The sequence below is a fragment of the Mustela lutreola genome, chromosome 1, assembly GCF_030435805.1.
Source record: "Mustela lutreola isolate mMusLut2 chromosome 1, mMusLut2.pri, whole genome shotgun sequence".
Lineage (NCBI taxonomy): Eukaryota > Metazoa > Chordata > Mammalia > Carnivora > Mustelidae > Mustela > Mustela lutreola.
Window position 1 is genome coordinate 149,622,384 of NC_081290.1, and position 16,503 is coordinate 149,638,886.

Below are 16,503 nucleotides of genomic sequence, written 5' to 3' on the forward strand. Positions count from 1 at the left end.
GGGTTTTAGGAAAACTAGGCAGGAGGGGCAAAAGATAAATTAAATTTCCTTACTAACTATAGTCCATTGACAAGTCCTTGAAACAGGCACAGTGATATTTCTCTGGGGACTCAGCTGCCTTAATGCTAATACTTTGCTAAAGGCAAAAGGCAATCTTAGCTTAACATTACTCTGTAAGTCTTCTTTAACATATAAAAGTTCCTTTGGAAACTCCCTTTATCTCTTAACCGCCCCCCCCCCATTCCTGTTGGCAATCATCTTCCAAGGCAATGGCCCACTGATATACATCAGAAGGGTCTCATGACTCAGGTTTTATTAGACAGTAATAAATGTCCTTTTCCCAACAATAGCTAGCTCCGTCAAGGTCCTGGAAACCTTGCTTCCAAAATTCCTTAGAGACCTATCCCTAAGGCCCTCCCACCCTGAAAGTATACAATCTGGCACTTCTGCCCACCCCAATACTTTCTGCCCACAGGTCGTGTTCCCCGTGCTTTAATAAAAGCAACTTTTTGCACCAAAGATGTCTCAAGAATTCTTTCTGGGCCATTGGCTCCAGGCTCCAAACTCCAACCTTTCAGACTTCAGGGGTCAGGGAGGCCTCGCTGGGAAGGAGTCCTTGGGGTGCCAGAGGTGAGCTCAACACATACCTGGAGAAAGAAGCTGCAGCTAATGCTAAGGGCCACCCCAATCCCCCCACCGGGGCACTGGGAGCCGGTGAAGCAGCATCTGGTTACACCCGACTCACGCTCAGTAAGTCTTTATCCCAGGCCCTCTGTTTGGGGTGGGTTGGGGCTCTGGTTCCAAGCTGCACCCCCCAAGCCTGGCGATGCAGCAGGCCCCCTGCCCAGTGCTTACTTGGGGGCACTCACAAGTAAAGCTTTATTTGCCTCGAATTTCTGCCATTCGTTCTAAAGCTCTAACATCTTGGGGGTTCCTTTTAAGATGCAAATTCTCCCGTCTGTTCTGTAGCTGAGCAAACCGCTAAGTAACCCTTTGAATTTACTCCTTTCTCTTGGCTTCCTCAATCTAAATGTCTTCTGTAAACTCCGCCCTTCTCCCCAGCGTTTTCCCGTTTTCCCGTGCCCGAACCATAGACGTTCTTAAAAAATGCAGACCAGGCAAATGGATCTCAGACCTAGATCGGGGCTGACCGAGACGATCACCCATGCTTTAACTTGTCCTCGGTTTCCAAGCGGGAGGGCGGTGGAGGCGGCCTGGGTGGGGTCTGCCCCTACCGGGCTCCGCCAGCGGGTCTGGGACCTGGAGGTGCATTCCTCCACCTCTTCCAGCTTTCATTTCCTCCCCTGTGAAAGGAGATAACCACCGGCCTCCCTGGGTTGTTTTGAGCCCCAAGTGAGAGATCATTCATAGGATAGCATTTTGTAAATCATAAGGCGCTAAATGAAACACTCGCGACAGTGGCAGCGCCACCACTACAGCCACAGGACAGGTGTCGCGCTCCTCAGGCCATGGACGAGCTCCCATCTTCCGGCCTCTTCTGCACCGGAGCCTCACCCGCGCACGGTGGCTGCACACGCAGCTCTGGGTTCCACGTCTTGGGCCAGCGGTTTCCCCCCGGGAGGACAGGCGGGACGCGGAGGAGAGCAGGGATTGGCTGTGGAGGAGGTGGGCCGAGCGGTGACGCGCCGCGCCGGGAAGGGGTGGGAGCAGGGGGGCAGAGAGGGAGAGTGAGGAGGGGGAGGGGCGGAGGAGGGGGAGAAGAAAGGGGAGGAGGAAGGGAGGGGGACAGGCTAGGGTGAGACCCGCGGCAGGGTTGCGGAGGGAGTAGGGCGGGGAGGAGGGCGGGAGTGGTTTTTGCGCTTCGGGGCGGAGGCCTGCACTCAACCCCGATGGCCGCGTCCCTCTTCCCACCGGGGACAGTGGCCCTGGAGAATCACTACCGCTCCATCAGGGGAATGGACCGGTCCGCCCGCGCAAGAGGAATCGGTCCAGGGCCGCCTAGGGCCGGCGGGGCCAGGACCGGCGCACCCGCGCGGGTGAACCTTGGCTCTCGCTCTGTCGCCGCAGCCAGGAGTTTTCTGGTCACAGCACGTTTCTGGGCGTTTTGGTGCTATCCAAGCCCTTCTCCAGCCGCCGCCCTTACCTCCTTCGGCTGCCGGACCCCGCGCCCGAGGGCAGGGACGTTTGGGTCGTGCCCCTTGGTGCTTGCGGCGGGGCGGAGGGGTGGGGGACACCCAGTGACCTCTAGCGGGACCTACTGCGTGCCCGGTGCGGTGTGGGTGAGTGGGATGGGGACGGGAATACTGGCAACCAGGAGGACCCCGAGAGAGAGGCAGCTTTAGGGGGTCCTTGAAGGGGTGTGATCATGGGATATGCAAGCTCAGGGGTGGAGGAGGCGTGGGCCTTGGTGGGGAGGGGGCGATCTGGCCTGTGGAGAGGTGCTTGCGCCAGGCAGAGGGATAGATGCGATGGAGGCAGGGACATGGCTTGCAGGGGTCAAGGACTGGAGGGGTAGGGAGGGACCCTGAAGTTCCAGGTCAGTCTAGTGCCCTGCAGAGCCTGCCTGGTGCAAGATGAGGCCCCCACACTCAGCAGTGTGACCTGGCAAAGGTAGCCTTTGTGAGCCATGGTGTCCTTGGTGTCCTCATGGGTAGGTGGAACTGTAGCTGGCAGTTGGAAGGATTTCTAAGACATGTGAATGAAATTGTGCCTTTCCCTTCTGGAAGGAGAAGGAAGTCAACTTGTGAGGCTTCTGTGGACACTAGGAACACAGCCAAACAGAGTTCAACAGGATTGCTGAGTCGGTAATAGGTGCCTGGCCTAGCTGGCCGTCTATTTCTGGAATGCACATCCCCTTATAGGCTGGGTCTGCAGTAAGGCCAGGAGCTCAACTCTTTAAATTCTTTTAAAGAATTCTTACACAGTACAACAGAGGGAAATTACTGAACTGACTGCTTCAGCATGGGCACGCACAGACAAAGACACACATTTGACGACACTCCCTCCCTCACAGGTTCACACAACTGCCCAGGTTATCTTTTTTTTTTTTTTTTTTAAGATTTTATTTATTTGACAGAGAAAGATCACAAGTAGGCAGAGAGGCAGGCAGAGAGAAAGAGAGGAGGAAGCAGGCTCCCTGCAGAGCATAGAGCTTGACATGGGGCTCAATCCCAGGACCCTGGGATCATGACCTGAGCCGAAGGCAGAGGCTTTAACCTACTGAGCCACCCAGGCGCCCCATGCCCAGGTTATCTTCAATCAGAATTCCTTGATTTGCAACTCAATGTTGGTTGGGTATGGGATTCTAGGCTTAAGAGTAGAGACCTATCAGGGTCTGAGAGGTGGGACCCCAGGACTGCTCTGGCAGAGACCTAGGCAAAACTTCAGGCACCAGAGAGTCCCACTGTCGGCGATAGAGCACAGAGCAGAGAAACGTGCCTAAAGTCACACAACTTGTGGGTTGGGCTTTGTGAGATTTTGACCCTGATGAGTCACTAGAGTGTTGAAAATGCCCTGGTAAATCATTCTCATGACTCAGTATCACCACCTATAAATTAGGAGCAAGGACATGGGCTGTAGAGCTTCCCTTAGGGTAGATGCAGTCTTAAATAGCTCCTCCCACCTTGAGACAGCTGGTGGGTGGGAATGTCATTTTTGTGGGATGGTGTGGGTGCCACCTTCCAGTGAGTTCAGTGCCCTGGCATGGCTGAAGCAACACGGAGGAGCCAGGAGAAGCCTGTTAGGGAGGGTGGTACCCCCACTAAAGGGAGGGGAGGAAGAAGGCTAGAGAGGTGTGGCAGGTTTGGTAGAGAGGGACATCATGACCCTGGGGTTCACAGTGTCCTCTTCCTGGGGACAGAGCATGGCTGTCTGAATGCCTGGATGCTGACCAGGACGGGGGAAGCTTCCCTTTGTATCAAACGTGGACTCGGGTTTAGGACGTGGTTTGATCAATGGCGTCATCAGGGCTGCCCCACATGCATTGCATGCAGGTGTGCACTTTCTTCCCACCTGAATGCTGCAGTCAGCCAAACCCTGCTGACCCTGGCTGCCGCCTCATTTCCTTCTCCAAGTGCACCCAGCTCTGACGAAAGCCTCCTTCTTGGAGCTCTTCCAAAGGGCTTTACAGAACGCCAGGCTGAGCGGCCTTTGCTTATGTCAGCTCTTAAATGTCACTGAAACAGCCCAGGGAACCCTAGAGACAGCCCTGGCTTGTGAGACCCCTCTTCATTCTGGCGTGCTGTTGTCTTCCCACCTCTTTGTCCCGTCGGCCTTATGGTCCCCCTCTTCTCAGCAAGCTCATTTATCTTTTCACCTATAATTAAACACCCTCCTATACACACCTAGACTGTTCTCTCCATCTCGGTCAGTCCTTCCCATCCTCAAGGGCTTGCGCAAGCTCCGTCTTCGGTCCTTCCCGACAGCCCCAGCCTGGCTCTGGGAACCAACAGCATTCGGAGTGCCTCCACACACTTGGATGCGATCGTGAGGTACCTGCCATTGCTCCGCGTTTATGAATTTAATTTTTCCTTTGGCATGTAGGTTTCCTGGTGGCAGAGAGGCTCCCAGATATGTCTTCGTACCCCACGGCCCTGAAAGTGATGCTGAATGAGTTTCGGGCTCTCACAGAATACTTCTGGGTATAACTGGCAGGCTGTATTCCTTTCTTTCTCCCTGTGCTGGGGCTCGGGGCCGTGGCCAGTTAGGAAGATGAGGCAGGGTCTTGGTAAGATGGAAGAAAGGGGTATACCAACACGCCAGGGCCTTGCTAAGGGAAAGCAGTCCGCTTTAACAGCACTTTCATTATCTTTCCAGTATAACAGCCTCCTCCTCTCAAAACTTAGTGACTTAAACCCAACCATTTGCTCATGAAGGGAAGCCAGCCAGGCTGGGCTCCGGCAGCGCTTTGGGGGCCCATTCTTGCCTGGGGTTGCTTGTGTGTTTGCTGTGGGCTGGGAGCCCGTCTGCGCCGTTCCAAATGGCCTCCCTCACAGGGCTGCAGTCAGTGCCCTCAGGGGCAGCTCCTCCGTTCTCCATGGATTCCCTCATTCTCTCCGTGGCCGGGCTGACTCTTCACAGCATGGCTGCTTCCTTCTGAGAGGCCTTTCTTGCCAAGGCCTAGGAGTCACTCGGTGTCACTTCTGCATTCTACTGACTAAAAAACAGGGCCAGCCAAGACTCTGAGGGGACATGGACCCCATCTCTTAATAGGAGGACTGGCGAGAGTCACACCACAAAAAGGTAGGCGGAGTGGGAGCGATGGTTGTGGCTGTGTTTAAAACCACACTACCTCTTCAAGAGAGGCAGGTCTTTTAGAAATGTCGCTGTGCAGGAGCCCGGAAGGGCCCATTTCCCCGGGCACGACACCCCCTCCACACCCCCGCCCTCTCAGCTCACCAGACCTGCTTCCCCTCCAGTGCCACTGCCTGGAAACCAGGTGGATTCCATGTGCCGCCTGAGACAGAGGCTTGTGATTCCGGCTGGACTGTGTGGGGAGGGCCCCAGGTAGGGAGAGGGAGGTTCCATGGGGGAGGAGGAAAAGGAGAGCCGAGAGAGGGGCAGAGGCCCACCTGGGGCAGAATGGTGCCCACGAGATCCAGAGGAAAAGTGAGCAACTGGTTGGTGCCGTCCTGGGTCTGTGTCAGACTAAGACCACTTTCTTTCCGACCGTCAAGCTTACCTTCTGGCTTTCCACCCCCCAAGAGGCACAGGTTCAACAAATATCTGTGTGGATGTTAAGAAGCTCCCTCTAATAGAAAATCCTAAATAGAAAATCCAGAAGAGCTATGTGTGTAAATGGTTACTCGAGGCTTTTCAGGAAGGAAAGAAACCATTGTCTCTCATCCTGATGCTTACTGAGCATCAGAAAGTGAAGCTGTTTATGGGCGGCTGTGTGATCCCAAGCCCCTCAGTGGTAGAAAGGGCCCTTCGGAGCGGGCACGGCCCCTCATGGTCACTGCAGGACACCCCCCCCCCCCGCCACCATTAGTCATTCCCCCTGTCTGCAGCCTTCTGGGCCTGGGCACCTCTGGCCTTAGCCCTCAGGTGGGAAGAGGCCAGATCTCTCTAGGGGCCCAGACACAGCTCAGCTACCTCTGGAGTAAGATCTGGAGCAGCCCAGGAAGCTGTGATCCTGCTGCGTGGTGGGGTTAAGCTTAAGTATCTGCCTTCAGCTCAAGCCATGATCCCAGGGTCCTGAGATCCAGTCCTGTGTTGGGCTCCCTGCTCAGCAACCTTTCCCTTTACCCCCAACCCCACTCATGCTCGATCTCTCTCAAATAAAGACATACTGCTCAGTGCCAAGAAGTGTGGTCTGCCTGGCCCAGGAAGCGAAGGAAATAATGCCCTCAGTCTCATCGACTGAGCTGAGAACGTTCACCAGTTAGAAACTCCTGTGCCGGCATTGACTACCTGCATCGCGCAGGGCCCTGTGCTGACCAGCGCCTGGGGGGAGGCCAACCAAGGGGGAAGGGGCCTGGCTGTATTCCCCTTCCGCCGGGTGCCACACAGGCAAGGTGCACATGGCCCTTTTGCTCTTGCTTCTGCAGTATTACATACTACACATGGGTAGTACTATGCGCTTTCACATTTAGGATCTTGGCCGGTGCTGGACGCGTGGGGATTGAAAGCGAATGAGGAAGCCGGGCCTAGAAACAAATACACAATGGCATCATTGAGTATGTGACTTCCGGGGGTCACTTTGGTAGTTGCTGTTGGGGTTGTGATGAGCTGTGCCTTCCCCCAACTCTGCCAGGAGGAACTACTGCTCCTAGGGCAAGTGGCTGGACTAAGACAGGACAGAAGGTGCCTACAATACTCTGTCATTATTTTTTGAAGACTTTATTTATTTGAGAGAGAGAGAGTGCTTGCATGCACCAGTGTGAGCAGTGGGGAGGGCCAGAGGGAGAGGGAGAAGCGATGCTGGGGCTTGATTCCTGGACCCCGGGAATTAGCCAGGACCCCTGAGCTGAAAGCAGACTCTTAACCGACCGAGCCACCCAGGCCTCCCAATATTCTGTTATTATAAGGAAGTGCTCAAAGATCAACAGGGACATTTCAAAAGACACAGAACCCAGCTGAATGGGGCTTCTGGCCCCCAGCCTGCCTCCCCATGCCAGAAAGAACTGTCTTACAAAGGAGTGAACAAACAGTTTAGAGATGGGGAACTTGATATTTAGACCTGGTTTTAAATCCTGTCTCTAACTACTTAGGTGACCTTGGATATGTTAACTCATCTTAAAAAAAAAAAAAAAAAAAAAAAAAAAAAAAAGTAAAAAACCTAGAGAAGTTGCAAATAAAACAAAAATTCGTTTTTTTTCTCTGCTGAGCCTTTATAAGAATAAGTTTCTGTGTTGCGTCACGCCCCAGTGCCTTGGCATGATGCCCTTCCCACAAATAAGACCTTCCGCTTGTGTGGGACACAGCCATCAAAGTCAGGAAACTGACATTAATACCTTTCTACCATCTAATCTTTAGGCTAAAACGGTTATCCTTTTTTCCAGTAATATTCTTTGTAGCAAAGTATCTAACCCAGGGCCACACACTGCATTAGGCTCAGGGTGGAACAGCTTTTCAGCCTTGGCCTGCAGAAGCTTAAACCATCTGCAGATTACACATCATTTGTCTTGTGGAATGTCCTTAGTTTGGGTTTGTCCAGTGTTTCCTCTTCTTTGGATTCTAGCTGTGAATCCTCGGCAGGAACATCACACAAGTGACTGTCATTTTCACTTTGACCTCTCAGGCTGCTCCTGATTTCAACTTGAACCGTTCCTGGAATGATCGCTTTTGCCAGTTGATTAATATGGTGCCTGCCAAGCTCTCTCCCCTGTAAAGTTACTTTTTCCATTGTAATTGTTACTTATTTTGCAGGAGGTCCTTTGAGACCTGTTCTTCATGAGACTTGAGTTCACTTAGTTACTTACAGGAGTATGGAATCACGGATTCCTGTGTTGTTTACTAAGCTGTAGTATATTACTATAGTTTTGTTTTTTTAATTACGATATCAAATTGTCCTCCCTTGGACCAGTGGGAGCCTCCCTGAGCTGGCTCCTGTGTCCTTTTGAGATGTCCCCATCAGTCTTTGAGCACTTCCTTACATGAGTAACATACGAATATTCTAGTCCTCTCTTGGCCATTTGTCCCATTAGCGCTGGTTCTATTTAGCTGAGAATGAACTTGAAACCAAGATGGGGGCGGTAGGTAGGCTTGTTACAGTTGGGGTGTTGTGGCTCCCAGGCCCTCTCAGTGGACAAAGCCAGGGAGATCCGTGAAGAGACATTCATATATTTACATCTACACATATATATTTATTTCTGTGTCTGCCATACTGTTGACTACATTGACCTCACACCAAGAGCTCAATGTCAGTCTAGCACTGCAAGATTCCTTCTAGCTTCCTCCCTTGACTTATTTGTGACTCTCCAGCAGAGACACCTCTGGCTTGCATTGCATATCATATGACTGCTTAGTGATCACCTCCCTTTCCTGTAACCAGTCTCCCATTGTCACTGTGTCCCTCCCGCATGCCGATGCCATCCTCCCCCAGCTTGGGCTCCAGCACCCCACTCCCACCTACAGTCCCCTTTCCCTGCCTAGGATATCATACTCCATGCAGCCCCCCCCCCTTCCTGCATAGACTCCCTCCTCCATCTGCTCAGGTTCTGACACCCCCCACTGGGGCACCCTCGCATACCACCATTGGCTCTCTTCACCCTCTTTGGGGCCTCATACCCCCACACTGAGTTCCCCCATACCAAGAAGCTCTTCTGCCCTCATGCAGACATACAGACATATTCTTCATCTGCTTGGGGTGACATGGGGGCTGGTACCCCAGTTTTGACCCCTTGCCACCCCCCTGTGTGGACACGTACCTTTCTGGGCCTCAGCCAGTGGTGCTAGGACTGAGTTCTTCAGGAAGAGAAGGGAAGAGGAAGAGCCACGTGTTAAATGTTAAGTTTGAGGTTCCTCATCAGTAAAATGAGCAGAATGATGGCTCCCACCTAATATGGCTGCCATGAGCAGTCCATGTGGTAACGCATGTGAGGTGCTTCCTCAGCTCGGTGCCTAGCTCCTGGAGGGCACTTACTGTCAACTGCCATCACTGTGACTATACATTAACATTTTCATGGTTTACTGTGTCCTCTGGCAGGGACACATTAGAGATGCCAGAAAGAAGGCAGGAGGAGCGGGTGCGAATGGTGGATATATCAACAGAGGATTAATGCCCCCTTTTTAAGAGAATGAAGACACTCATTATTAAATTTTAATTAATTAATTTATTTATTATTTATTATTATTTGAATTAAAATATATAAGGAAGGGGAAAATGCTGTTTTAAGGAGGAAACATTTTAATGTGCTAACAATGATGATCTTTTTTGGTGGGCTTATGTGGCTTAAAGTTTTTAAATATGTTTTCCAATATATAGTCAATAAATATTATTTAAACTTTGGAAAAAAAGTATTTTAGAAGTACTCTGGTTAATTTCAACATAACTAATCGAAAACTGCCTTTAGCCTAAGTGGTCAGTTGTGGTTTTATTTATTTATTTATTATTTTTTTGATTTTTTAATAATTTAATTTAATATTAAATTTAATATTTATTTTAAATATATATATATTTTTTCCTTCTGCCTGGTAGATTCTGGAGAAGAGAGCCTGGATTTGGATCTCAGCTTGATGACCTTAGGTAAGTCCATTAAGTTCTCTGTGCCTTTTTGTTTGTTTTATAAGGTGAGGAATCTTACAGTGCCTAATTCGGGGGTATTTGTCAGTTAACTGAGATAGTGCTTCTGGGGCACCTGACAGAGAGTCAGCACACAAGTATGTGAGCTGTTGGTATTGTTGTGATCTCGTGGGAAGGAATGCGGTGAGTGGTTCCCCAGATGTCTCGGAAGAGAGAATTCCTTCTCGGAGTAGCCTCAGCTAAGCCTCCCCCTGAGTTAGTAGCTTATGACTAACACAGAGTCTTCAGGAAGCTGGGCCTCCTGTGGGGCAACAGTGGTGGCCAGGGTGACAAACCAAGTCAGGGGTAGTGTTTTGGGCACTTCTTGGAAGGGATTCTGAGATGGGTTTTCTCACAGACAAAGCAGCCTGGCGTTAGGACACCGTGACTGACACCTACAGGACGAATGAAGTAGCGGTGTGAGCCGTCACTCACACCCACTTGTTCTTTCATTTGGCCAGTAATGTCACATGTAGTTATTAAACACTTGCTACGTGTCAGGCCCTGTGGTAGGCAATGGGATGCAACCATTAAAATGCAAGCGATTAGGGGCATCTGAGTGGCTCAGTTGGTTAAGCTTCCGACTCTTGGTTTTTGCTCAGGTCATGACCTCATGGGTCATGAGTGAGCCCCGCATCAGGCTCCCTGCTCATTATGGAGTCTGCTGGAAGATTCTCTCCTTCTTCCCCTCTCCCCACATGTGCTCACATGCTCTCTCTCTAATAAATAAATAAATAAATAAATATTTTTAAAAAATGCAATTGGTTAAAAAGTATATTACACAATCAAAAATGCAATCACTAAGGGACTCAGATATCTGTACACCCATGTTTCTAACAGTTTTATTCACAATAGCCCAAAAGTTAGAAAGCACCCAAGTGTCCACTGATGGATAGTGGATAAACAAAATGTATATACATACAAAAGAATATTATTCAGCTGTAAAAAAAGGCAGGAAATTCTGACACAGGCTACAACATGGACAAACCTTGAAGACATTGTACTAAGTGAAATAGGCCAGTCACAAAATAACAGATACCATATGATTCATTTGAGGTATATAGAGTAGCCAAATTCAGAAAGATGGAAAGTAGAATGGTGATTGCCAGGGGCTTGGGGTGGGGGATGGGGCAAGGAGTGGAGAGTTAGTGTTTACTGGGTACAGAGTTTCAATTTGGAATGATGACAAAATTTCTGAGGACAGATGGTGGTTATGGTTGGGTGACAATGGCAGTGTGCTTCGTGCCACTGAACCGTGCCGTTAAAAATGGTGAAAATGTAAGTTTTATGTTGTGTTTAACACAATATTTTTAAGTGTGGAAAAAATGATGCTACCTTTACGAAGTGAAATAAAGCATAGAAATTAAGTTCATGAAAATAAACTTACCTAATAGGCTTAGCTTTTACAATTTGTTTTCTTTTAAAACTTTTTGAACAGACACATTGGTTACCAAGATGTATTGGTAACAAATAAGCACATGAAAAGAGGCTCCAGGGGCGTCTGGGTGGCTCAGTGGGTTAAAGCCTCTGCCTTCGGCTCAGGTCATGATCCCAGAGTCCTGGGATGGAGCCCCCAGATCATCATCATCGGGTTCTCTGCTCAGCAGGGAGCCTGCTTCCTCCTCTCTCTCTGCCTGCCTCTCTGCCTACCTGTGATCTCTGTCTGTCAAATAAATGAATAAAAAATCTTAAAAGAAAAAAAAAGAGACTCCACACCATTAGTCATTAAGAAAATATAACTTAAAACCAGAATAAGACACCATGACAAACCTAAATGGTTAAAACCGAAGACATTGACCATACCCCGTGCTGATGAGGATGGAACTCTCATACACTGCTGGTGAGAATGTGAAATGGTACAACCACTTTGGAAAACAGTTATCCTGTTACATGACCCAGCCATTGTACTCCTGCAGATTTACCCAGGAGAAATGAAATCATACATTCATACAAACAGGAAACAATACAAATGTCCATCAACAGATACATAGATAAACAAACTACATGCGTACAATGGAATACTACTTGACAACAAAAGAAAGAAGATGAACCATTGCTATTACAAGGACGACTCTCAAAATAATTATGCTGGGCAAAAAAAGTACATGCTGTATGATTACATTTATATAAAATTCTAGAAAATATTAACTACTATATGGCAATAGAGAGTCAATCAGTGGTTGCCTGCAAATGAGAGAGAGGTCAGGGAGGGCAGGAAGAAGAGATTACCAGGGGGCACAAGGGACATTGGGGGGTTCATAGAAGAATCTCCCTTTTTTTAATTGTGGTCATCCTTTCATAAATGCTTACATATGTCAAAACTTATCCGGGGGTTACTTGGGTGGCTCAGTGGGTCATGATCCTACGGTCCTGGGATCGAGCCCCGCATCGGACTCTCTGCTCGGCGGGGAGCCTGCTTCCTCCTCTCTCTCTCCCTGCCTCTCTGCCTACTTGTGATCTCTGTCTGTGAAATAAATAAATAAAATCTTAAAAAAAAATCTTATCAGGTTATACACTCACGTATGTATAGCTTATTACATGCCAATTGCATGTTAGTAAAGTTGTTAAAGTGGAAATTAAAACAAATTTAATGCACAGAAAAAATGCAATAAGAAAGGGGCAGGAAAACCATAGCAAACAAGGCTGTGTGTGCAAGTGGTGGCGGTCAGGTGAGGCTTCACAGACGAAACTACCAGAGGACATACAAGTGTTGTCAGGCAGAAAGTGAGGTAGGAGAGGGTCTTTCCTAAGGAGGAGGAAATGTGTGGGAAGACCCACAGGCCTGAAAGAGCCTGAGGCCGGAACTCGGAATGGCTGGAACTCAGGGCATGGGGTCAGTAGTGAGACAGGAGAACCCAAGAGAGAAGGCAGGGACCAACTATGAATGAGGATTTTCACCTACAGGCAAGCAGAGGCCTGTCACATATGCAGTTTATTTCATTTCATTTCATTTTTAAAGATGTTATTTATTTATTTAGAGTCAGCAGGGGGAGAGTCTGAGAGGGAGGAAGAGAGTGAGAGAAAGAATCCCAAGCTGACTCTGTGCTGAGCACAGAGCTAGACATGGGGCTCGATCCCATGACCCTGAGATCATGACCTGAGCCAAAATCAGGAGTCTGAAGTTTAACCGACTGCACCACCTAGGCGGCCCACATGTGCAGTTTAAAAAGATGCTCCGAGTGCAACCTGAGAAGTGGGCTGGAGGGGGAGTAGAGTGCAGGTGTGAATCTGGGAGTTGGTGCGGACATTTAACCGGGGTGGGGAGTGGCCCAAGACAAGAAGGGTTGGGATATGCGGCTCCCCTACCTCACCTTTTCAGCACCCAGGAAAGTTAGGACATTTCATCTGGCTTTACAGAAGAGGAAAGGGACTGGGAGGAGTTAAGTAGCTTGCTTACGGTTACAGAGCTTGTGAGCAGGACATCTGGGGTTTCTGGTCGGATGGATTCTTAATCCAAAGTCCATTATGTTTACAGGCTTTGGTCTAATTTAAATAAAAGGCATCTAGGATGACTCCCCTCTCCTGCTGCCTGATTTTCTCACTCTCACTGTGGTTTTTCCCCACAGGACCATGAACTAGGAGACATAACATCATCTGGGCATTCAGAAAAGGAAGGGTTCTTGGAAGAAGAGACACCTCATCAGAGCCTTGAAGAATTCTGAGGAGGAAGAGCTAGTAAAGGAACAAGGTGGGGGCGTGGGGGAGGAGCAGAAGGAAAAGATGTTCTGGAGTGGAAAGATGAGCATGTATGACTGGCTGAGAGCAAACTACCATGTGGAGTGCTTGAGGAACGGAGCCTCGGAGTGGCTGAAGATGGTGTGAGGTGCAGAGAAGCACGCGATTCAACACTGATCTTTTGCTCTTGGTGGAGCAGCTTACAGAGTTGGGAGAGAGGCCAGTAGAGTGAACTCTGTTGGTCTGGTGAGATCATGCCCACCAGGCTTCTCTCTGCATTCCAGTGGTTACTATGGAAACATTAGATCATAGACCAAGAAGCATCCAGTTAGCACCTCTTATAAAAGATGATGACAAGGATGAGATGGGAAAGTGATTTACTGACTTTCCTTTTGGCAGCAGGCTAAAATAGATAACATAAAATTTACCATTCTAGACATTTGAAGTGTATGGTCATGTGGCAGTAGGTACATTCATAAAATTGTGCAGCCAACACCAACACCCATCTCCAGAAATTTCTCAGCATTCTCATAAACTGAAACTCTATACTCTAATATTACAGTAACTCCCATTTCTCCCTTCTATCCCCAGACCCTGGTAACTACTATTCTACTTTCTGTCTCTAGGAATTTGACGACTCTAAGTCCGTGGAACCTCCATACATATATAGTGGAATCATCCAATATTTGTCCTTTTATGCCTGGCTTATTTCACTTAGCATGATGTCTTCAAGGTTCATCCATGTTGTGGCATGTGACAGCATTTCCTTCCTTTGTATAGCCGCATAATATTCCACTGTACTTGTAGACCGCGTTTTGTTTATCCAGTCATCTGTTGATGGACACTTGGGTTCTTTCCACCTTTTGGCTATTGTAAATAATGCTGCTATAAAAATGGGTGTATTGGAAACCATCTCTGTAGACACGTATTTAGCAAAGAAGACAGACTTCTGGCTGACGAGTTTCAAGAAAAAGGGAAGGAAAATAGGGAGAAAAGAGTGTTTTCCCTAAAAGTCAACTCTAAGTACTCCTTGTGCCTGAATAATTTATAAGCTTATTCAAGGCAATGCTCTCCTTTGTTGTTGTCCTGAGTGTGGTCTGTCAAGACTGCAAGTGGGTCCATCTTGAGTTAGCATGACAGACAGATCAGACTACCTTTCTCTTCAAGGGACGGATATGCCTGGGGAATTCTTTGGGCTTCTTGGGAGACTGCCAGAAGCTCAGCTGGATTGTTCCACCATCTACAAGAATATAGGCTCCATGATGGCAAGATCTTGTCTATTCTCTCTGTTTTATTAACTAGTGACTCTCCAGCACCTGGCATTCAAAATTTGTCAAATGAACGAATGTGTCTTCCAATGATCGGACCCTGTGTGTGCTCCTAGGAAAAGTCTTATCTCAGGAAAAGTAGAGGCCACTCAACTAGAAGCAGATTCAGGACTTTACCCAGGCTCTCATGCCATCTGATGTGCGATGAGGCTTGTCCCTTGTACTTCCTGCTTTCTTGTTGCTTTGCTGATGGAAAAGACACCTGCTTGGACTGACCTTACCAGGTGTCATGAACATCAAGGGGCTCATATAAATAAAAGTGCTGTACAAATGAATGCCATGACTATGTCTAGCCCTGGTCTCTCTTTGGGACACCAGTTTGCATCAACAACTAAACCTGTCACCTGCGGGCACCTCTCACATCTCAGCACCTCCCCACAAGCAGCACCCTGTCACAACTTCCCATTTTTCCTCCCTGTAGTGCTATTTTCTCAGTCTTTTTGCTTGCAACTCGAGTCCCATTTAGCTCCTCTCTCTGGTGTCTCTCTGGCGTCCGCTGTTCTGTCCTGAGTCTGGCTACTTCTTTTTCTTTGGTGGCCCTGTTGGTTTCCTCTGCTGCCACACTTTGACAGGAGTCCCTCCCTCTAGTCTGACTGCTGCCAAATCCTTGACCATCTTCTGCCTCGTGGCTTTTCTGCTCCCAGAGAGACCCTCCAACCAACGGCTCTGGTTCATCATGCCTCCACTCAGAAAGGACCAGTGATGCTTAGACACACAAGGATGCCTACTATGAAAAACAGAAAGTAACAACTGCTGGTGAGGATGTGGAGAAATCGGAAGCCTCATGCCCTGTGGGTGGAAAAGTACAATGGCACAGCCATTGAGTACAGTGAGTATAGTGCATTGAGGTGGTTCCTCCAAAAACTAAAGATAGAACTACTATGCGGTGCAGCAATCCCACTTCTGGGGATACACCCCCAAAGAATTAAAAGCAGGGGCTCAAAGAGATATGTGCACACCTATGTTCATGGCAGCATTATTCATGATAGCCAAGAGGGGGAAATAACACAACTGTTTATCAATAGACAAATACATAAACAAAATGTGGTCTATACCTATAATGGAATATTATTCAGCCTTAAAAGTGAAGGAAATCCTGTCACGTGATACAATGTGGATGAATCTTAAAGTTAAGGGAAGTAAGCCAGTCGCAAAAAAAGCAAACTATATGATTCCACTTAAATGAGGTTACCTAGAGCAGTCACATTTATAGAGGCAGAAGGTAGAATGGGGGAGTAAGTGAAGGTGGGGGCCAGTTAGGGAGGGAAGAGAGAGGATTTATTGTCTACTAGGTACAGAGTTTCAAATTCGCAAGAGGAAAAACTTCTGGAGATGTGTTTCACAACATGGATACACTTAACACTATTGAGCCGTATACGCACTTAAAAACGGTTAGGATGGTCAACTTTATATTACATGCTTTTTGCCACAGTGTTTAAAAATGCCAGATGGATTAGGGTCTAAATCAATCTTCTGCACCTTGGCTTTGGAAGCCCCACCCACGTCTGGTCTCTGGCTTGCCTAACCTGGACATGCCCTGGACGTCTGGCCTCTGAGCCTTGATTTTTACTCTTCCCCACTGTTGAAACCCTATGCTTCAAAAACCCAGCTCAAGCGCTCCACTGCGCTATTTCTGTGGTTCCATCACTGCATATAGAGCACTGGCTTGGAGGTGTTTGCCCGCCTCCCTTTGCTCCCCGCATTAGACTGAATTTCTGAGAGAGTGAAGATGAGGTCCTTGCTCTGGCTCCCAGCGCAGTCTGCTCTAACCAGCCCTAGGGTGCTGCTGGTTTGGGGAGACGCTTTGCCTCCCCA

At 48.6% G+C, this 16,503-nt stretch overlaps 1 long non-coding RNA gene across 2 annotated transcripts; it reads left to right on the forward strand.

Annotated features, from left to right (window-relative positions):
• Positions 1-1,140: 1,140 nt before the first annotated feature.
• On the forward strand, positions 1,141-14,968 carry LOC131833106 (uncharacterized). 2 transcript variants are annotated; one of them, XR_009354324.1, is made up of 3 exons: positions 1,141-1,626; positions 9,602-9,649; positions 13,252-14,968. It is a non-coding gene; the product is annotated as an uncharacterized LOC131833106 (long non-coding RNA). The 2 variants fall into 2 exon arrangements; XR_009354325.1 differs by lacking the exon at positions 1,141-1,626 and adding an exon at positions 2,213-5,202.
• Positions 14,969-16,503: the final 1,535 nt, after the last annotated feature.